Below are 24,253 nucleotides of genomic sequence, written 5' to 3' on the forward strand. Positions count from 1 at the left end.
TATGACTATTTACGGAATACATGCCTACATTATATTGATGAACTGGAGCTAGTTCTGTGTCACCCTATGTTATGACTGTTACATGATGAAACACATCCGGCATAATTATCCATCATTGATCCGGTGCCTACGAGTTTTCCATATACTGGTTTACGCTTATTTACTTTTCTGTTGCTACTGTTACAATCACTACAAAAATACCAAAAACATTACTTTTGTTGTCTTTACTTTGTTACCATTATCACCACTATCATATTACTTTGCTACTAAACACTTTGCTGCAGATACTAAGTTTCCAGGTGTGGTTGAATTGACAACTCAGCTGCTAATACTTGAGAATATTCTTTGGCTCCCCTTGTGTCGAATCAACAAATTTGGGTTGAATACTTTACCCTCGAAAACTGTTGCGATCCCCTATACTTGTGAGTTATCAAGACCTTTTTCTGGCGCCGTTGCCGGGGAGCATAGCTCTATTCTTTGAGTCACTTGGGATTTATATCTGCTGGAAACTATGAAGAACTTGAAAGACGCTAAGACAAAAAAATTTCCCTCAACTACGAGGGGAGGTAAGGAACTGCCATCTAGCTCTGCACTTGATTCACCTTCTGTTATGAGTAAGCTAGCGACACCTAAACCTACTACTGCTATGAATTCTGATATGTCACATGTTATTGATGATGCCACTTCTGCTATGCATGATACTTATGATGAAACTACTTCTATGCTTGATACTATTGTGCCACTTGGTGAATTTCTAGATGAGCAAATTTCTAAGTCTAGAGAAAGAGAAATTAGTGAACCTGAACACGATGATGTTAGTGATGATGAACCTATGCCTGTTATTCCTGAGGGTTATGTTTTTAATAATGAATCTTATGAAGCTATTCTTGCTTGTCCGGATAAACCTGAACGTAAGAGGTTACTAATTAAGTGGAGTAAGGAATCTTTTAGAGGTAGGATGAGACCCGACCCTGCTTTTGCTACTTCACCTATCTGTGTTCCTGATTAGGATTATTATGATATTACTGTTGATCCAGATATAATTACTTTGGTTGAATCTGATCCTTTTTATGGCTATGAATCTGAAACTGTTGTGGCACATCTTCGTAAGTTAGATGAAATAGCTGCCCTGTTTACTAATAATCTGAGATCGCGCCACTTTTATATACTCAAAATATTTCCATTCTCATTAAAGGATGATGCTAAGAAATGGTTTAATTCTCTTGATCCTGCCTGTGTGCAAAGTCCCCAGGATATGATTTATTACTTCTCTGCTAAATATTTCCCTGCTCATAAGAAACAAGCTGCTTTGAGGGAAATATACAATTTTGTGCAAATTGAAGAAGAGAGTCTCCCACAAGCTTGGGGGAGGCTTCTCAAGTTACTTAATGCTTTGCCTGATCATCCTCTTAAGAAACCTGAAATATTTGATATCTTTTATAATGGACTAACTGATGCTTCCAGAGATTACCTGGATAGTTGTGCTGGTTCTCTTTTCAGGGAAAGAACACCGGATGACGCTGAAATTTTATTGAATAATATGTTGGCAAATGAAAATAATTGGGCACCTCCTGAGCCACCTCCCGAGCCAACTCCTGAGCTAGCTCCTGAGCCAATTACTGAGCCTATTCCTAAACCAACTCCGAAGAAGAGAGGTGTTCTATTTCTCAGTCCCGAAGATATGCAAGAGGAAAAGAAATCTATGAAAGAAAAAGGTATTAAAGCTGAAGATGTTAAGAATTTACCTCCTATTGAAGAAATACATGGTCTTAATTTACCGCCTGTTGAAGAAGTATATGATCTCAATTACTTATTTACTGAAGAACCTCCCGATATCCCGACACAGGTAGTAAAGGTAAATTCTCTCTATAGATATGATAAAGTTGAAGTCCCTCCTACTAAAATTGCTAGTCAGTGCTTGCATGAGTTTGATGACTTTATGTTTAAGCAAGATGACTTTAATGCTTATTTTGGTAGACAACTAAAGCAGAATACCTTTATGATTAAACGCTTGAGTGATTATATGGATAATATTAGAGGTGAACTTAAACTTGTTAGCAAACATGCTTCTATGGTTACCACTCAAGTAGAACAAGTACTTAAAGCTCAGAAAGAAATGCTTGATTAAATGAATAGTAAGAAAAATGATTATGCTGTTAGAGTGGCTACTAGAACTGGTAGAATGACTCAGGAACCTTTGTATCCTAAAGGCCACCCTAAGAGAATCGAGCAAGATTCTCAAAGAAATAATATTGATGCACCTAGTTCTTCTAAAAGGAAGAAAACGAAAAATGATAGAACTATGCAAACTTCTAGTGAACCTATTGCTGAACCACCTGATAATCCAAATGATATCTCTATGTCTGATGCTGAAACACAATCTGGTAATGAACATGAACCTAGTGAAAATGTTAATGATGATGTTCATGATGATGCTCAACCTAGTAATGATAATGATGTAGAAGTTGAACCTGTTGTTGATCTTGATAATCCACAATCAAAGAATCAACATTATGATAAAAGAGACTTCGTTGCTAGGAAACATGGTAAAGAAAGAGAACCATGGGTTCAGAAACCCATGCATTTTCCTCCGAAACCATCCAAGAAAAAGGATGATGAGGATTTTGAGCGCTTTGCTGAAATGATTAGACCTATCTTTTTGCGTATGCGATTGACTGATGTGCTCAAAACAAATCCTTATGCTAAGTATATGAAGTATATCATTACTAATAAAAGAAAGATACCGGAGGCTGAAATTTCCACCATGCTTGCTAATTACACTTTTAAGGGTGGAATACCAAAGAAACTTGGAGATCCAGGAGTACCTACTATACCATGCTCCATTAAAAGAAATTATGTTAAAACTGCTTTATGTGATCTTGGAGCTGGTGTTAGTGTTATGCCTCTCTCTTTATATCATAGACTTGACTTGAATAAGTTGACACCTACTGAAATATCTTTGCAAATGGCTGATAAATCAACTGCTATACCTGTCGGTATTTGTGAGGATGTACCTGTTGTGGTTGCAAACGTTACTATTTTAATGGATTTTGTTATTCTTGATATTCCTGAGGATGATAGTATGTCTATTATTCTTGGAAGACCTTTCCTTAATACTACAGGGGCTGTTATTGATTGTAACAAAGGCAATGCCACTTTTCATGTTAATGGTAATGAGCATACGGTGCACTTTCCGAGGAAACAACCTAAAGTTTATAGTGTCAACTCTATTGGAAAAATTCCCTCGATTATATTTGAAGGTTTTGAATTTCCTCTTCCTACTGTCAAAAAGAAATATGATATACTTATTGTTGGGGATGTCCATATCCCCGTTGAGGTAACATAGTGTTATTCGAAATTTCTCCGGTTCCATGATTATCGGAATGAGTTTGTTAACAAGACTTGATCAACCTTGTTAGTGGATTCTTTTTGATGAGCATGAGATGGATGAAACTAGAAGCACAACCTTCTGTACCCTCTTTATATTTTCTGTTCTTTAGTAGAAATAAAGTAAAATAGTATTTTTCTGTCTGTTTCCTGACTTATCCGTGCAATATAAAAATATCCCGAAAATAAAAGTCCTCAGAATGCCATGCCAATTTAATATGATTTTTAGAGAATATTGAAGGATTTTTAGTGCAAAAATTACCGCGGGGGGAGCTGCCACCTGGTCACGACGGTGGAGGGCGCGCCCTACCCCCCTGGGCGCGCCCCCTGTCTTGTGGGCCCACGGTGGCCCTCCTCCACTTATTCCTGCACCCATCTTCTTCCTCTGTCTCACACAAACCCGAAAAACCAACTCAAGCTCGTGTTCCAGCAACTTTTGCTGCGATTTTCGATCTCCTTGCTCAAAGCACCTCTCGCAAAACTGCTTGGGGAGATTGTTCCTTGGTATGTGACTCCTCCATTGGTCAAATTAGTTTTTGTTCTAGTGATTTATTCATTGCAAATTTGTACTGCATAGGTGACCATGTTCTTGAGCTTGCATGTCAAATATATATGGTTCCAAGTAGTTCTAATGCTTGATATATGCTCTAGGCACTTGTATGAGTAGTTGCTATCAATCTTATTGAAGTTGGTTCACTTTGTTTGAAGTTACTAAAAATTTTAGATTGTTTCAGAAATAATGAAGAGACTTTTGAGGGGCTCGTCGAGCCGAAGTTCTAAGGAGAAACAAAAGGAAGAAGAACGGAAGCCCAAATTTAATCTGCCTCGTATCATGGAGGTCTGGCCGTGTGAATGGCCTTCCGATGACTTCTTGAGGAGTGCTGGGATTTATGAAGATTTCTATCTATTGATTGAGAACGCCGGCCTCACCAACTTCCTCCGCGACCAACGTCATCAGTATCTCTTACTCACAAATACTTTTGTGCAGAACTTCTACTTTTTCCCTAAGAAATCACCTCCAACAGTAGAGTTCCATTTATATGATGTTGCTAGGGAGATGACATTAGCTGCATTTTGCGAGGTTTGCAAAATACCTTTCGAGGGTTCTTTAGATGAACCACACCGTAATGAAGTGGAAGCTTATATTGACACTATCACTGTGGGAGAAACCAGGAACGTTTCTGATGCAAGAATTACTAGCATACATTTCCCTGTTGTAAGCTACTTTGCCTTATTTGCTAGTCGTTGCTTGATTGGTCGCGGGAACTGTGGGAACCTTAGTATTCCTAATATTATTATTTTGCTCCATGGTTTATACCGCAATAACTCTGTTAGTATGGGTGGAATTGTTGCTAGACGGCTGAGTATGAACCGTACTAAGGGCCCCATCTTTGGAGGCATTTATGCTTCACGCCTAGCTGAACATTTTGAAATACCTATTAGGCATGAGGAGAAAGAAGAAACAACGCTGCCCCATGCTTATTTAGATTATAAGAGTATGGTAGCGCATGATTTTCTTGTTAAGAATCGCGAAAGGGCGCTTAAATATAAATTGTACTTTGATAAACATCACCCTGAGACTATTACTTTGCCTGCTCCCTCTTTGTTTAACTTGTCTGCAGGTACTTACATTGTTCCGTGGGCGGCTGTTCAAGCCTATAGGAATCCTGCACCAGCCTCGAAACCGGAGCCTCCATGAATGTCTGTTTATTCTTGGGATCCTGAGGCGGTTGCCAGCTAGTGGCAGTCAGAGTCCTCTTCATCACATTATGATCCCAACTATTCTTCAGCGCAGTACGACCCCAGCTTCATCTACGGGTATCAGCCAGCTTATCCTTGGCAATAGACCAACTTAGGCCAAAAGCCTAAGCTTGGGGGAGTACGTATTTCCCACCGAAATTACATTCATGTTCACACTCATTGCTAGATGTCGGTGCTCATACTCTTTCACTGTAATATCCATGCTAGTTTATTTTCCTTTTTCCTGCTTTCTTCTTGTGAATAAACCTTAAGAAAAACAAAAAAAATTAGTGTTAGTCTACTTTCCATGCTTGTAGTAGAATTAAAAAGAAAACCCAAAAATATTTCCCGTCCTTCTTTTGCTTGTTGGGAGCTTTCCCGTGTAAATAGTTTTTATTTTTATTTTCCTTTGTTTGGGGGTCGAGAAGACTATATTGAAAATGCTTAGTGGCTCTTATATGTGAAGGAAATATGCCCTAGAGGCAATAATAAAGTTATTATTTATTTCCTTATATCATGATAAATGTTTATTATTCATGCTAGAATTGTATTAACCGGAAACATAATACATGTGTGAATACATAGACAAACTTAGTGTCACTAGTATGCCTCTTCTTGACTAGCTCGTTAATCAAAGATGGTTATGTTTCCTAACCATGGACAAAGAGTTGTTATTTGATTAATGGGATCACATCATTAGATGAATGATCTGATTGACATGACCCATTCCATTGGCTTAGCGCCCGATCGTTTAGTATGTTGCTATTGCTTTCTTCATGACTTATACATGTTCCTATGACTATAAGATTATGCAACTCCCTTTTGCCGGAGAAACACTTTGTGTGCTACCAAATGTCACAACGTAACTGGGTGATTATAAAGGAGCTCTACAGGTGTCTCCAAAGGTAGATGTTGGGTTGGCGTATTTCGAGAATAGGATTTGTCACTCCGATTGTCGGAGAGGTATCTCTGGGCTCTCTCGGTAATGCACATCACATAAGCCTTGCAAGCATTGCAACTAATGAGTTAGTTGCGAGATGATGTATTACGGAACGAGTAAAGAGACTTGCTGGTAACGAGATTGAACTAGGTATTGGATACCGACGATCGAATCTCGAGCAAGTAACATACCGATGACAAAGGGAACAACGAATGTTGTTATGCGGTCTGACCGACAAAGATCTTCGTAGAATATGTAGGAGCCAATATGGGCATCTAGGTCCCGCTGTTGGTTATTGACCGGAGATTTGTCTCAGTCATGTCTACATTGTTCTCGAACCGTAGGGTCCACACGCTTAAAAGTTACGATGACAGTTATTATGAGTTTATGCATTTTGATGTACCGAAGTTTGTTCGGAGTCCCGGATGTGATCACGGACATGACGAGGAGTCTCGAAATGGTCGAGACATAAAGATTGATATATTGGACGGCTATATTTGGACACCGGAAGTGTTCCGAGTGATTTCGGATAAAACCGGAGTGCCGGAGGGGTTACCGGAACCCCCCGGGGAAGTAATGGGCCTTATTGGGCCTGAGGGGAGAGAGAGGGCAGCAGCCCAAGAGGTGGCGCGCCCCCCCTCATGGGGAGTCCGAATTGGACTAGGAGGGGGGGCCTTTCCCTCTCCCTCTCCCTCTCTTTCCTTCCCCCTCAAGTCTCCTAGTTGGACTAGGAAAGGGGAGTCCTACTCCCACTAGGAGGAGGACTCCCCCTCCCCTTGGCGCGCCCCATTGGGCCGGCTGGCCTCCACCTTGCTCCTTCATATACGGGGGCAGGGGGGCACCCTAGAAGACACAAGTTGATCCTCGTGATCGTTCCTTAGCCGTGTGCGGTGCCCCCTGCCACCATATTCCACCTCGATCATATCGTTGTAGTGCTTAGGCAAAGCCTTGCGTCGGTAGAACATCATCATCGTCACCATGCCGTTGTGCTGACGGAACTCATCCCCGAAGCTTTGCTGGATCGGAGCCCGGGGAGCGTCATCGAGCTGTACGTGTGCTAAGAACTCGGAGGTGCCGAAGTAACAGTGCTTGGATCGGTCGGATCGGGAAGACATACGACTACTTCCTCTACGTTGCGTCAACGCTTTCGCTGTTGATCTACAAGGGTACGTAGATCACACTCTCCCCTCTCGTTGCTATGCATCACCATGATCTTGCGTGTGCGTAGGAATTTTTTTGAAATTACTACGTTTCCCAACAGTGGCATCCGAGCCTGGTTTTCTGGTTTGATGTTATATGCACGAGTAGAACACAAGTGAGTTGTGGGCGATATAAGTCATACTGCCTACCAGCATGTCATACTTTGGTTCGGCGGTATTGTTGGATGAAGCGGCCCGGACAGACATTACGCGTACGCTTACGCGAGACCGGTTCTCCCGACGTGCTTTGCACAAAGGTGGCTTGCGGGTGACTGTTTCTCCAACTTTAGTTGAACCGAGTGTGGCTACGCCCGATCCTTGCGAAGGTTAAAACGGCATCAAGTTGACAAACTATCGTTGTGGTTTTGATGCGTAGGTGAGATTGGTTCTTGCTTAAGCCCATAGCAGCCACGTAAAACTTGCAACAAAAAAGTAGAGGACGTCTAACTTGTTTTTGCAGGGCATGTTGTGATGTGATATGGTCAAGACATGATGCTAAATTTTATTGTATGAGATGATCATGTTTTGTAACTAAGTTATCGGCAACTGGCAGGAGCCATATGGTTGTCGTTTTATTATATGCAATGCAATCGCGATGTAATGCTTTACTTTATCACTAAGCGGTAGCGATAGTCGTGGAAGCATAAGATTGGCGAGACGACAACGATGCTACGATGGAGATCAAGGTGTCGCGCCGGTGACGATGGTGATCATGACGGTGCTTCAGAGATGGAGATCACAGGCACAAGATGATGATGGCCATATCATATCACTTATATTGATTGCATGTGATGTTTATCTTTTATGCATCTTATCTTGCTTTGATTGACGGTAGCATTATAAGATGATCTCTCACTAATTATCAAGAAGTGTTCTCCCTGAGTATGCACCGTTGCGAAAGTTCTTCGTGCTGAGACACCACGTGATGATCGGGTGTGATAGGCTCTACGTTCAAATACAACGGGTGCAAAACAGTTGCACACGCGGAATACTCAGGTTATACTTGACGAGCCAAGCATATAGATATGGCCTCGGAACACGGAGACCGAAAGGTCGAGCGTGAATCATATAGTAGATATGATCAACATAGTGATGTTCACCAATGAAACTGCTCCATCTCACGTGATGATCGGACATGGTTTAGTTGATTTGGATCACGTGATCACTTAGAGGATTAGAGGGATGTCTATCTAAGTGGGAGTTCTTAAGTAATTTGATTAATTGAACTTAAATTTATCATGAACTTAGTACCTGATAGTATCTTGCTTGTTTATGTTTGATTGTAGATAGATGGCTCGTGCTGTTGTTCCGTTGAATTTTAATGCGTTCCTTGAGAAAGCAAAGTTGAAAGATGATGGTAGCAATTACACGGACTGGGTCCGTAACTTGAGGATTATCCTCATTGCTGCACAGAAGAATTACGTCCTGGAAGCACCGCTGGGTGCCAGGCCTGCTGCTGGAGCAACACCAGATGTTATGAACGTCTGGCAGAGCAAAGCTGATGACTACTCGATAGTTCAGTGTGCCATGCTTTACGGCTTAGAATCGGGACTTCAACGACGTTTTGAACGTCATGGAGCATATGAGATGTTCCAGGAGTTGAAGTTAGTATTTCAAGCAAATGCCCGAATTGAGAGATATGAAGTCTCCAATAAGTTCTATAGCTGCAAGATGGAGGAGAACAGTTCTGTCAGTGAGCATATACTCAAAATGTCTGGGTATAATAATCACTTGATTCAGATGGGAGTTAATCTTCCAGATGATTGCGTCATTGACAGAATTCTCCAATCACTGCCACCAAGCTACAAGAGCTTCGTGATGAACTATAATATGCAAGGGATGAACAAGACTATTCCCGAGCTCTTCGCAATGCTGAAAGCTGCGGAGGTAGAAATCAAAAAGGAGCATCAAGTGTTGATGGTCAACAAGACCACTAGTTTCAAGAAAAAGGGCAAAGGGAAGAAGAAGGGGAACTTCAAGAAGAACGGCAAGCAAGTTGCTGCTCAAGAGAAGAAACCCAAGTCTGGACCTAAGCCTGAAACTGAGTGCTTCTACTGCAAGCAGACTGGTCACTGGAAGCGAAACTGCCCCAAGTATTTGGCGGATAAGAAGGATGGCAAGGTGAACAAAGGTATATGTGATATACATGATATTGATGTGTACCTTACTAATGCTCGCAGTAGCACCTGGGTATTTGATACTGGTTCTGTTGCTAATATTTGCAACTCGAAACAGGGACTACAGATTAAGCGAAGATTGGCTAAGGACGAGGTGACGATGCGCGTGGGAAACGGTTCCAAAGTCGATGTGATCGCGGTCGGCACGCTACCTCTACATCTACCTTCGGGATTAGTATTAGACCTAAATAATTGTTATTTGGTGCCAGCGTTGAGCATGAACATTATATCTGGATCTTGTTTAATGCAAGACGGTTATTCATTTAAATCAGAGAATAATGGTTGTTCTATTTATATGAGTAATATCTTTTATGGTCATGCACCCTTGAAGAGTGGTCTATTCTTGTTGAATCTCGATAGTAGTGATACACATATTCATAATGTTGAAGCCAAAAGATGCAGAGTTGATAATGATAGTGCAACTTATTTGTGGCACTGCCATTTAGGTCATATCAGTGTAAAGCGCATGAAGAAACTCCATACTGATGGACTTTTGGAGCCACTTGATTATGAATCACTTGGTACTTGCGAACCGTGCCTCATGGGAAGATGACTAAAACACCGTTCTCCGGTACTATGGAGAGAGCAATAGATTTGTTGGAAATCATACATACCGATGTATGTGGTCCGATGAATATTGAGGCTCGTGGCGGATATCGTTATTTTCTCACCTTCACAGATGACTTAAGCAGATATGGGTATATCTACTTAATGAAACACAAGTCTGAAACATTTGAAAAGTTCAAAGAATTTCAGAGTGAAGTTGAAAATCATCGTAACAAGAAAATAAAGTTTCTACGATCTGATCGTGGAGGAGAATATTTTAGTTACGAGTTTGGTGTACATTTGAAAAATTGTGGAATAGTTTCGCAACTCACGCCACCCGGAACACCACAGCGTAATGGTGTGTCCGAACGTCGTAATCGTACTTTACTAGATATGGTGCGATCTATGATGTTTCTTACTGATTTCCCACTATCGTTTTGGGGATACGCTCTAGAGACAGCCTCATTCACGTTAAATAGGGCACCATCATAATCCGTTGAGACGACGCCTTATGAACTGTGGTTTGGCAAGAAACCAAAGTTGTCGTTTCTGAAAGTTTGGGGCTGCGATGCTTATGTGAAAAAGCTTCAACCTGATAAGCTCGAACCCAAATCGGAGAAATGTGTCTTCATAGGATATCCAAAGGAAACTATTGGATACACCTTCTATCACAGATCCGAAGGCAAGACTTTTGTTGCTAAATTCGGAAACTTTCTGGAGAAGGAGTTTCTCTCGAAAGAAGTGAGTGGGAGGAAAGTAGAACTTGACGAGGTAACTGTACCTGCTCCCTTATTGGAAAGTAGTACATCACAGAAAACTGTTTCTGCGACACCTACACCAATAAGTGAGGAAGTTAATGATAATGATCATGAAACTTCAGGACAAGATACTACTGAACCTGGTAGATCAACCAGAGTAAGATCCGCGCCAGAGTGGTATGGTAATCCAGTTCTGGAAGTCATGCTACTAGATCATGATGAACCTACGAACTATGAAGAAGCGATGGTGATCCCAGATTCCGCAAAATGGCTTGAAGCCATGAAATCTGAGATGGGATCCATGTATGAGAACAAAGTATGGACTTTGGTTGACTTGCCCGATGATCGGCAAGCAATTGAGAATAAATGGATCTTCAAGAAGAAGACTGACGCTGATGGTAATGTTACTGTCTACAAAGCTCGACTTGTCGCAAAAGGTTTTCGACAAGTTCAAGGGGTTGAGTACGATGAGACCTTCTCGCCCGTAGCGATGCTTAAGTCTGTCCGAATCATGTTAGCAATTGCCGCATTTTATGATTATGAAATTTGGCAGATGGATGTCAAAACTGCATTCCTGAATGGATTTCTGGAAGAAGAGTTGTATATGATGCAACCGGAAGGTTTTGTCGATCCAAAGGGAGCTAACAAAGTGTGCAAGCTCCAGCGATCCATTTATGGACTGGTGCAAGCCTCTCGGAGTTGGAATAAACGTTTTGATAGTGTGATCAAAGCATTTGGTTTTATACAGACTTTCGGAGAAGCCTGTATTTACAAGAAAGTGAGTGGGAGCTCTGTAGCATTTCTGATATTATATGTGGATGACATATTACTGATTGGAAATGATATAGAATTTCTGGATAGCATAAAGGGATACTTGAATAAGAGTTTTTCAATGAAAGACATCGGTGAAGTTGCTTACATATTAAGCATAAAGATCTATAGAGATAGATCAAGACGCCTAATTGGACTTTCACAAACACATACTTGATAAGATTTTGAAAAAGTTCAAAATGGATCAAGCAAAGAAAGGGTTCTTGCCTGTATTACAAGGTGTGAAGTTGAGTCAGACTCAATGCCCGACCACTGCAGAAGATAGAGAGAAAATGAAAGATGTTCCCTATGCTTCAGCCATAGGCTCTATCATGTATGCAATGCTGTGTACCAGACCTGATGTGTGCCTTGCTATAAGCTTAGCAGGGAGGTACCAAAGTAATCTAGGAGTGGATCACTGGACAGCGGTCAAGAACATCCTGAAATACCTGAAAAGGACTAAGGATATGTTTCTCGTATATGGAGGTGATAAAGAGCTCATCGTAAAAGGTTACGTTGATGCAAGCTTTGACACTGATCCGGACGATTCTAAATCGCAGACCGGATACGTGTTTACATTAAACGGTGGAGCTGTCAGTTGGTGCAGTTCTAAACAAAGCGTTGTAGCGGGATCTACATGTGAAGCAGAGTACATAGCTGCTTCGGAAGGAGCAAATGAAGGAGTCTGGATGAAGGAGTTCATATCCGATCTAGGTGTCATACCTAGTGCATCGGGTCCAATGAAAATCTTTTGTGACAATACTGGTGCAATTGCCTTGGCAAAGGAATCCAGATTTCACAAGAGAACCAAGCACATGAAGAGACGCTTCAATTCCATCCGGGATCTAGTCCAGGTGGGAGACATAGAGATTTGCAAGATACATACGGATCTGAATGTTGCAGATCCATTGACTAAGCCTCTTCCACGAGCAAAACATGATCAGCACCAAGACTCCATGGGTGTTAGAATCATTACTATGTAATCTAGATTATTGACTCTAGTGCAAGTGGGAGACTGAAGGAAATATTCCCTAGAGGCAATAATAAAGTTATTATTTATTTCCTTATATCATGATAAATGTTTATTATTCATGCTAGAATTGTATTAACCGGAAACATAATACATGTGTGAATACATAGACAAACTTAGTGTCACTAGTATGCCTCTACTTGACTAGCTCATTAATCAAAGATGGTTATGTTTCCTAACCATGAACAAAGAGTTGTTATTTGATTAACGGGATCACATCATTAGGTGAATGATCTGATTGACACGACCCATTCCATTAGCACCCGATCGTTTAGTATGTTGCTATTGCTTTCTTCATGACTTATACATGTTCCTATGACTATGAGATTATGCAACTCCCGTTTGCCGGAGGAACACTTTGTGTGCTACCAAACGTCACAACGTAACTGGGTGATTATAAAGGAGCTCTACAAGTGTCTCCAAAGAGACTTGCCGGTAACGAGATTGAACTAGGTATTGGATACCGACGATCGAATCTCGGGCAAGTAACATACCGATGACAAAGGGAACAACGTATGTTGTTATGCGGTCTGACCGATAAAGATCTTCGTAGAATATGTCGGAGCCAATATGGGCATCCAGGTCCCGCTGTTGGTTATTGACCGGAGATTTGTCTCAGTCATGTCTACATTGTTCTCGAACCGTAGGGTCCGCACGCTTAAACGTTACGATGACAGTTATTATGAGTTTATGCATTTTGATGTACCGAAGTTTGTTCGGAGTCCCGGATGTGATCACGGACATGACGAGGAGTCTCGAAATGGTCGAGACATAAAGATTGATATATTGGACGGCTATATTCGGACACCGGAAGTGTTCCGGGTGATTTCGGATAAAACCGGAGTGCCGGAGGGGTTACCGGAACCCCCCGGGGAAGTAATGGGCCTTATTGGGCCTGAGGGGAGAGAGAGGGCAGCAGCCCAAGAGATGGCGCCCCCCCTCATGGGGAGTCCGAATTGGACTAGGAGGGGGGGCGTGGCCCCCCTTTCCCTCTCCCTCTCCCTCTCTTTCCTTCCCCCTCAAGTCTCCTAGTTGGACTAGGAAAGGGGAGTCCTACTCCCACTAGGAGGAGGACTCCCCCTCCCCTTGGCGCGCCCCATAGGGCCGGCCGGCCTCCCCCTTGCTCCTTTATATACGGGGGCAGGGGGCACCCTAGAAGACACAAGTTGATCCTCGTGATCGTTCCTTAGCCGTGTGCGGTGCCCCCTGCCACCATATTCCACCTCGATCATATCATTGTAGTGCTTAGGCGAAGCCCTGCGTCGGTAGAACATCATCATCGTCACCACGCCGTTGTGCTGACGGAACTCATCCCCGAAGCTTTGCTGGATCGGAGCCCGGGGAGCGTCATCGAGCTATACGTGTGCTAAGAACTCGGAGGTGCCGGAGTAACGATGCTTGGATCGGTCGGATCGGGAAGACGTAGGACTACTTCCTCTATGTTGCGTCAACGCTTCCGCTGTTGATCTACAAGGGTACATAGATCACACTCTCCCCTCTCATTGCTATGCATCACCATGATCTTGTGTGTGCGTAGGATTTTTTTTTTGAAATTACTACGTTTCCCAACAATATGCATGATTGTTTATTTAACTTAGAGCCCATATTACTTGTCTTCTCTCTTGAGTTGAATGCTTGCAGATTCCAGCTTAGTCCAATGCACGTGCACTCTTATTATTATACACACCGTTCGGTCGTGCAAGTGAAAGGCAATAATGATGATATATGATGGACTCATTAGGATGAGAAAAGCTGGTATGAACTCGACCTCTCTTATTTTTGTAAATATGATGATTCATCGTTCCTGATTCAGCTATTATGAAGTAAACATATTTGCAATGACATTTAGAGATTATAGTTGCTTTGTGCCATGCTTGATTAGCTATGAGTTATAATGGTTAACCTTGCGTGCCAACATGCTATTGAGATGATTATGATGTGGTATGATAGGATGGTATCCTCCTTTAAATGAATTGAGTGACTCGACTTGGCACATGTTCACGCATGTAGTTGAATCAAATCAACATAGCCTTCATGATATTTATGTTCATGGTGGATTATATCCTACTCATGCTTATATTCGGTGTGAATTAATTTTAATGCATGTTTACGACTGTTGTCGCTCTCTCAGTTGGTTGCTTCCCAGTCTTTTGCTAGCCTTCACCTGTACTAAGCGGCAATACTGCTTGTGCATCCAAACTCCTTAAACCCCAAAGTTGTTCCATATGAGTCCACTATACCTTCCTATATGCGGTATCTACCTGCCGTTCCAAGTAAATTTGTATGTGCCAAACTCCAAACCTTCCAATGAAATTCTGTTTTGTATGCTCGAACAGCTCATGTGCAACTATGCCTGCCTATATCTTCCATGCTAGGTGGGTTATTCTCAAGAGGAGTGGACTCCGCTCCTCATTCACGTGAAAGGGCCGGTAACCGGGATGCCCAGTCCCATGATCCAAAAAGATCAAAGCAAATCAAAATAATTAAACAAAACTCCCCCTGGGACTCGTTGAATGTTGGAGGCACTCGTTGTTTCGAGCAAGCCATGGATTGATGCTTGTGGAGGAGGGGGAGTATAAACCTTTACCATTCTTTTTGGGAACTGCCTATAATGCATGTAGTATGGAAGATACAACCATCTCATAGTTGTTACGTTGACAGTGAAAGTATGCCGCTCAAAATATTATTTATCTCTATTTCAAAAATCGAGCTCTGGCACCTCTACCAATCCCTACTTCCCTCTGCGAAGGGCCTATCTATTTACTTTTATGTTGAGTCATCACCCTTCTTATTAAAAAGCACCCGCTGGAGAGCACACTATCGTTTGCATTCATTATGATTGGTTTATATTGGGTATGACTTGACTGGATCTCTTTTACCATGAATTACAATGTTTAGTCAGTCCTTGATCTTTAAAGGTGCTCTGCATTTATGTTTTGCGATCTCAGAAAGGGCTAGCGAGATACCATTTTGTTATATCATGTTATGATTATGTTGAGAAAGTGTTGTTATCCGAGTTTTATTATTATGGCTCGCTAGGTGATTATGCTATTGATATGAGTAAGTGTGAGACCTACGTGTTATAGTGAGTATGGTTAGTTCATAATAATTGCTGAAACTTGAATGCTGGCTTTTCATGTTTACAACAACAAGAGCAAACAGAGTTTGTAAAAGTTTTTCTTTTTCTCTTTCAGTTTGTCAACTGAATTTCTTGAGGACAAACAAGGGTTTAAGCTTGGGGGAGTTGATACGTCTCCGTCGTATCTACTTTTCCAAACACTTTTGCCCTTGTTTTGGACTCTAACTTGTATGATTTGAATGGAACTAACCCGGACTGACGCTGTTTTTAGCAGAATTGCCATGGTGTTGTTTTATGTGCAGAAAACAAAAGTTCTCGGAATGACCTGAAACTCCACGGAATATCTTAGAATAAATAATAAAAAATCCTCGCCAAAGATGAAGACCAGGGGGCCCACACCCTGTCCACGAGGGTGGGGGGGGGGCGCGCCCCTCCCCCCTGGGTGCGCCCCCTACCTCGTGGGCCCCCTGGTGGCCCTCCGACGCCAACTCCAACTCCATATATTGGCTTTCGAGGAGAAAAAAATCAGAGAAAAAGTTTCATCGCGTTTTACGATACGGAGCCGCCGCCAAGCCCTAATCTCTCTCGGGAGGGCTGATCTGGAGTCCATTCGGGGCTTCGGAGAGGGGGATTCGTCGCCGTCGTCATCATCAACCATCCTCCATCACCAATTTCATGATGCTCACCGCCGTGCGTGAGTAATTGCATCGTAGGCTTGCTGGATGGTGATGGGTTGGATGAGATTTATCATGTAATCGAGTTAGTTTTGTTAGGGTTTGATCCCTAGTATCCACTATGTTCTGAGATTGATGTTGCTATGACTTTGCTATGCTTAATGCTTGTCACTAGGGCCCGAGTGCCATGATTTCAGATCTGAACCTATTATGTTTTCATGAATATATGTGAGTTCTAGATCCTATCTTGCAAGTCTATAGTCACGTACTATGTGTTATGATCCGGCAACCCCGAAGTGACAATAATCGGGACCACTCCCAGTGATGACCATAGTTTGAGGAGTTCATGTATTCACTATGTGTTAATGCTTTGTTCCGGTTCTCTATTATAAGGAGGCCTTAATATCCCTTAGTTTCCAATAGGACCCCGCTGCCACGGGAGGGTAGGACAAAAGATGTCATGCAAGTTCTTTTCCATAAGCACGTATGACTATTTACGGAATACATGCCTACATTATATTGATGAACTGGAGCTAGTTCTGTGTCACCCTATGTTATGACTGTTACATGATGAAACACATCCGGCATAATTATCCATCATTGATCCGGTGCCTACGAGTTTTCCATATACTGGTTTACGCTTATTTACTTTTCTGTTGCTACTGTTACAATCACTACAAAAATACCAAAAACATTACTTTTGTTGTCTTTACTTTGTTACCATTATCACCACTATCATATTACTTTGCTACTAAACACTTTGCTGCAGATACTAAGTTTCCAGGTGTGGTTGAATTGACAACTCAGCTGCTAATACTTGAGAATATTCTTTGGCTCCCCTTGTGTCGAATCAACAAATTTGGGTTGAATACTTTACCCTCGAAAACTGTTGCGATCCCCTATACTTGTGGGTTATCAGTGATCAAATGTTATTACGGAAAAAATAAATACATAAAAGTTCATACATAGTTCTCATTGAACAACATATAGCTCTCTAGCGCATCTAATTAAAACATACATTGAAACTATGTAAAACATTTTAATGCAACAACAAATGTGATCATAATCGCAACTAAGGTAAGAATTGATCCAACGGCATAATGATACCAAGCTTCAGTATGAATGGCATATTTTCTAGTCTTTCTTATTTTCAAGCGCATTGCATCCATCTTGATCTTGTGATCATGGACGACATCCGCAAAACGCAACTCCAATTCCATCTTCTCCTCCTCAATTCTTTTCAATTTTTTTTCAAGTAATTTTTTTCTTTTTCAACTAAATTTAACCTCTTGACAAGAGGGTCGGCTAGAATTTCCGGTTCACATACCTCCTAGATAAAAACATCTATGTCACGTTGGTCGACATAATTGTCATAAACACTAAATGAAACAAATAGTTATAAAAGATAATATACCACATCCGAATCATAGATAGGACGAGGGCCTACGGCGGCGGATACCAAAACCATGACACTATATAATAATAAACAATAATAAAATTAAGAAAAATATCCAAGTAAGAAATTTTTTCTTTTAAAAAGAAGATAAGAACAAGAGGCGATGCCGGCGATGTGATTAGCGATGTGATGCCGGCGATGGTGCCGGCGATGTGATCGGCGTGGGCGATCGACGGCGGTGAGGACGGGGACGGGATGGGATGGACCGCCAAACCTAGACAAATCTTGAGGAAAATGGATTTTTGAGGTCGAGCTTCGAGAGGAGAAAGCTTAAGTGTGGCTTGGGCATTTCATCGAACACCTCATGTGCATGCATAGAAGGGAGACATTCAGAGCTCATGCACACACATCTCACACGGCCAAAAAATAGAGGAGTGAGCAGGCAGGGGCGTGTATATATAGGCATTTATTTAGTCCCGGTTGGTGGCTAGAACCAGGACAGAAGCCTGCTCTTTAGTCCCGGTTCCAGCCACCAACCGGGACTAAAAGGCAGCAGGCCCTTTAGTTTTGGTTCGTGTCTGGAACCGGGACCAATGGCCCTAGAGGCCGGGCCGGCGCCCTGGCCTCATTAACCAGGACTAAAGGGCTCACTGGTCCCGGTTCGTAGCTGAACCAGGACCAATGCCCTTTTCAGGCCTGGACCAAAAGCCTGTTTTGTACAAGTGCCCCTGGTTTAACTGAGATAATCCTAGAATCTCTTGTGATAAAAAAAGTAGAAGCATATAGTACACCATCCAATGTCCTAGGATATTACTCCCTTGGTTCCTAAATATAAGACTTTTAGTGATTCCATTACAGACTACATACCGAGCAAAATGAGTGAATCCACACTCTAAAATGCATCTATATACATCTGTATGTAGTTCATATTGAAATCTCTACAAAAAGGTTTTTATGTTTAGAAACGAAGGGAGTAGTAGAGAAGAGGCTGGTACTATACACATGGTTTGTACTGTACTACTAATTTAGTGCTCAAGGTGGACATCACAATACCAACTGAAGCATAAGTCTAACTGCACTAACCTTTTGGTACAACAGAAACATGCATGCTACTCCCTTCTCTAATATAAGACCTTTTAGCTATGTCAAAATAGTGACTACATACATACTAAAATGAGTGAGCATACATACTAAAATGTCTTATATTAGGGAATGGAAGGACTACCATCTCACAAACTACTCTTGCAAGTGGGGCCCATGGGTGCATTCGACGGAGAAACAATTCGTTACTCATACATTGCATTGCATCAACTCACACAAATCAACAAAGTCATACACATGTATACCTGCACCCCTGGGTTTTTTATGACAGTTGCATGACCAGCACTAGGCCGGGCAAAGTGGGCGAACGCCTGGGCCCAAAGAAGAGGTGGGCGATGGTACAAAAAACCACTATACTACTATCGGTTGAGTCCAAAGATCATTGCACATGTGTAATAGAATCCTAATTTTGCAGGAGCAAATCTACATCACATCAAAGTAACAACCAATATGATAGGAGATAGTGAATCTGGTAGGCGGCAGTCTAATAGGCGACAATGAGCTTAGTTAGCATGTTAGTCTATTTCCCTAATAGACGTCCTGTAGGTGGTACCGAAATCTATGTACACTAGTCTATGTTTAAACCATACATAAGTTTTAATTTTAAAAATCGGCATTAGCACTTGTATGCACTTGATGAGACCAAATGTCTAGAGGAGTATACCAAATAAATAATGTATGTAAGCATAAATGAATCGCCAATATGTTTATGTTTGTTGGTGATCAGTGTTATTTTAATACCATATATATGTTGAACTTATTACCGAATCTAACCGGAACACATTTGCAAACGTTAAAATTTATATTCTACAAGGTTCTATAAATATGCACACCTAATAATACACTAGAAATTATTATTAAGATATTAGTTGGACATTATTCTTTAGATAGATATAACATGAATATATACACATACATACTAATATGTATATTTGCACCATATAATTTGTGAAATTGACACAAAAGTGATTCCTATATAATTTATGTTATATCATTTAATTTACATTTAGCATGCACAAACTGATTAGTGATATGCATTACAATTTATAACAAAGAACACTTGTTAACTATAACAACTAACCAATGTGGTTAATTATACCAACTAAATAATCAAAATTATACTCCTTAATATTGTATTATGATAGAAATTAAATAAATAAGAGTAAAAGTTTGGTACAAAACTATTTATTTTTTTGGTCTCAATTCCAAATTTATTTGGACCGTTCCTGGACGGTTGCGTAGGCCAAGCACGCTCTAACGTTTCCGAAGGAGGCTAGCCCCTGCGCTGGGAGATCATTGACTTCCTAGTTACCATGCACCGCCACCTGAACACGACCACAGGACATCGGTGCACCACATTCTCACTCACTAATCTAAGCCGTGCAACTCACCTACATGCATGTAATGTAAACTACTCACCATGTTTACCACGACAACAAAGAAATGTGGCAGCGTTGATGCATGCACCAGACCATATTGAGGCCGGCCGCAGAGAGGAAACCCTAGCCATGACAGCCACGATGGATTCAGTGTTGGAGTCAAATGGACTGAACTTTTGTAAGAAATGATTGAATTCGATCAGGTGCTCGATACACCAACAAGTGCGCTGCAAGGCAATTGGCAGACCGACTGGTGCTAACTTGTGACACGAGTGAGAACGCGCCAAGTCCAATTTGCTGCCAGATCATCTCTACGATCGTGGAGCGGAGCTTCTTGTGCGAAGTGAGCGAAGAGGCAGAGGTTCGGGAGAGCAGCCATATGGATCGAGCACACATCCTCTTTCTCGAGAACATCTGCGGTGGAGAAGAGCAAGTGCCTCCTGGCCAATGTGGACCACTCTACCCCCCCCCTCCTCCTGCAATGCTCCTGCCACCGCCTTCTTCACCCGTGGTCTCGCATGCATGGTCGCGTATCTCTTTCAGTGCTATTGCCTTCGTTGGTAGGTGTCCTTGTTGGTTTACTGGGCATTGGGTATGGAATCTACTTGCTCGTCATATGTGCCAGGTCGCACGGTAATCATTCATGTTGACACTCCCTACTTGTGTTCTTTCTTTCTTTCTTTCATGTATAATCATAATGATGGACTGTTTCTCAAGTTCAAACTTGTTACTGTAAACAAGTTTCTCGGAGGTGAGGAGCCAAGGCTCCCACCAAGGGACGCAGCAGCAGCAGCGGCTGAGGCACGGGCAAGAGCAACCGGAGATGGCACAGGAGCCCGCCGCGGTCTCCGGCATCCTGTTGGCGGTGCCCATGTTGCCCACTATGTCGTCTAGCAGGATGTTTTGGTTTTGTGAAGACAAGTCAAGGACGTGCGTGGAGCAGAATTAGACGTGGCTGGATCATCTCGATGTGGTTGTTTGAGTTTTTCACCTGCCTGTTAATTTCTTGGGTTGAAAAAAATTGTATTTGTTTGTCCATATATTTGAGCACGCAGTCCCAGCTTTAACATAAACAAGAGTGAACATAATGTGTACCTGAAGCAGATTGTAAGCCCCATTTAAACTCTTTGTTGACTTCTGCTCTTGCAAGCTTGTTCAGCTCAGCTTCTGCCTTCTTCTTCTCCATTTTAGCTGCTATTTTTGATGCCTTTGCTTGATCTTTTGCACCCTTCTCTTGTTCTTTCTGAGGCGCATCCTCTGCTTTCTTCAACTCAGCTTCCAACTTGGCCTCTAGAATGGTTAGATTCTTGTCTTCAATTGCCTTGGTCTTATCCCTCTGCAGAGCAAGCAACTTCTGTTCCATCTCATCTTGTATCATTGTACTTGTAGTGGGTTGGGCATCAACTTGGCTCTGGGCTTTAGTTATGAATGATGAATGTGGAATGGGCATTGCTGCCACATTCCTGACAATAGGTACCTGCATAGATTACAAAAAAAGTCAATTCCTTGATCAATTTGAACAATGTTGCATAGGATTTAGGTAAGATGGCATTTATTTCCTGAGATAATCTTCCAACAAATGTGTCTTGGTAAGATGGTAAAACAGCAGGTCCATGGATGCTACTCTCCTGTACAACATGAAATAGATGAGTACAATGCATGAACAAGATGGAATGAGCAGTGACTATAGATAAAATTAACCCGAGTAGAGACTGGTTCAGGGTTAGGTGCAGCAGGTGGTGTTGGAACATTTAGTGGTACTGAATTTGGTGGAACTAAGCAATTTTTGAACCAGTAGCAACCATTTTTATTATGATTTGGTAGTCCACAGTAGCTGTACTGCATATCACCCCATGCCTTGACATTATCCCCCCCACCCCTAAAATCTATTTCACCTGGTGCTTTCCTTCTCTTCTTTGTTGGTCCTCCAACATGCTTTTGGTACACAGGAGGTAGAATGGTAGGTCGATTCATCTTCTCCCATTCAGTCCTATCTTTGCAAGGATGTACTATGTTGGCATTGGCTTTCTTGTGCATCTCAATGGAGTAACCCTTGTCCACTAGAGAAAAAGAGGATCAATGTTCTCTTGCCTTACACAAGCAATGACATGTGGACAAGGTACTCCTGATTGTTTCCATCAGTTGCAAGTACACTTCTTTGTCTTGAGATCAACCACATAGTCTATAGGAGTATAGCTAAACCTATCTCCAACTGAAAAGAGATTATCACAAGCTCCCTCAACAAAACAGTTGCTTGAGTACTCTGTATTTTTTTCAACCAACTTTGTCGTGGTATTTTCACGACAAATATCCTAACGAAAGGACTTAGACATGAGGCCATCATAATGGTGATTAACTTGTCAGGGTTGAGCGGGTCAAGAGACACAAGTTTACCCAAGTTCGGCCCCTCATGGTGGAGGTAAAAGCCTACTCCTTCTCTTGTTGCTTATTGCTTGAGTATCGATTACAAGGGAGCAATTTCGCTTGACCTAGCTATCGATTGATTGTAACATGTCTATTCTGTGTCAGGGACTCGTCTTTATATACAGGTCGAGGCCCCTGCCTTACAAGAGTCCGGGCCGCGTCATGACACGTGACCAAGCCTAACTCTAAGTCGCCTTGCCTTTCATGACAAGTCACCGTACGACGGCTTACTCCTCTGGGCCGCCTGCCGCCTTCTGACTTCGGGCCCTAAGCCGGCCCATCTTGTGAGCCGCCCATCCGGTACTGCGTCATAATCATCCTGGTCCATCTGAAGACCAGCTCCAAGAGTCGCCAGTAGTTTAACCCAGCCTTCACAGGGCGGGTTACACTGCGGGGTTATATCCCCAACATTAGGCCCCAGATTGATTTGAACTTGTTCATGTCAATCTTCTTCTTAGTCTGGCAAGTCTTCCCTCCGAGTCTCACGACCTTAGCTTGAAAAATTTCATAACCCACCATACAAAATGATGATGTCACCTCCATAAATTTAGGGAGTTTTCTCATGTCGTCATAACAAATCTTATACAAATCCTATTTATCTCGAAAATCGAGGTGCCCTTCTCGTTCCAAAAGTTACCATGCCTCCTCGGGTCTTGCACCTGCCTTTTACTGTTACCTCCACCTATAAATACGTACGGGGCCCCCTCTTTCATTTTTACCTTGTCTCCTCCACTTCTTCTTCCTCACGAAACCCTCTACCATCAAACCTCTGCCGCGCCATCGACCTTTGCCGGCTGCCTCGCTCGGGACTGCAGCACCGCTCTGTCTTCACCGGAGCTCAGCGGCGCACCTCCGCTCTCAGCCACTACAACAGGTACCGAAAGCTCTCTTCCTTAGATTCACATTACCTCGTCGGAGTTCATAGAGTTCGTCGGTGTTCATCCGCTCTTCCTCATGATAACTTGAGTAGATTTTATACTGGATCTGAGATGGCCATAGAAGTACTGCGGGAATATTTTGAATATCAATCTTGCAATCTGAATAAATCATGCTTCGTTCAGAATTCGCGTATGGTTCACTAGCAGCTCCTCCACTGCCATTAGGGTTAGCCATTATCTTTCTTTTTTAAATTGCCCGTAGATCCATAAGTGTAGTTGTTCTAGTCTGAAACTTGTTTGTTCCATACTTAGTAGAACATTCAACAATCCTCACCTTAGCTCGCGCCCTTGTATATGTGGACGGCTTACCGACATATTTGTAACTCGCCAAATCTCAGAAGCTGCATCTGTAACTAAACCGATTCACTGTTTTAATTTGATTTATCATTATGTTGTCTTATTCATTCCACTATGATGACGGGTCATTACTTTCCAAGTAACCCACCATATTCTATTTCCGCAGTCTTCCATAATATTTAGGTGGCTCAGTATGTCGAAAACCACTATTTGCGATTGGCCGCCTTCCCTAGTCACTGATACCATCCTCAAAGATTATCAAGCACAAGGTCTCTTGGCGGCTCAGGAAGAAATTGGCTGCCGAGTCAGTCGAGGGGACAACGTTCCTAATCCCGGTGAAGGGGAGGTTGTGGTTTTTACTGACCATATCCTTAGAGG

The 24,253-nt window shown here is 42.2% G+C and overlaps 1 pseudogene; it reads left to right on the forward strand.

Annotated features, from left to right (window-relative positions):
• LOC123186824 (nodulin homeobox-like) overlaps positions 1-21,165 on the forward strand; it is a 35,539-nt pseudogene extending 14,374 nt beyond the window's left edge.
• The last annotated feature ends 3,088 nt before the right edge of the window (positions 21,166-24,253 follow it).

Source organism: Triticum aestivum, chromosome 2A, assembly GCF_018294505.1.
Source record: "Triticum aestivum cultivar Chinese Spring chromosome 2A, IWGSC CS RefSeq v2.1, whole genome shotgun sequence".
Lineage (NCBI taxonomy): Eukaryota > Viridiplantae > Streptophyta > Magnoliopsida > Poales > Poaceae > Triticum > Triticum aestivum.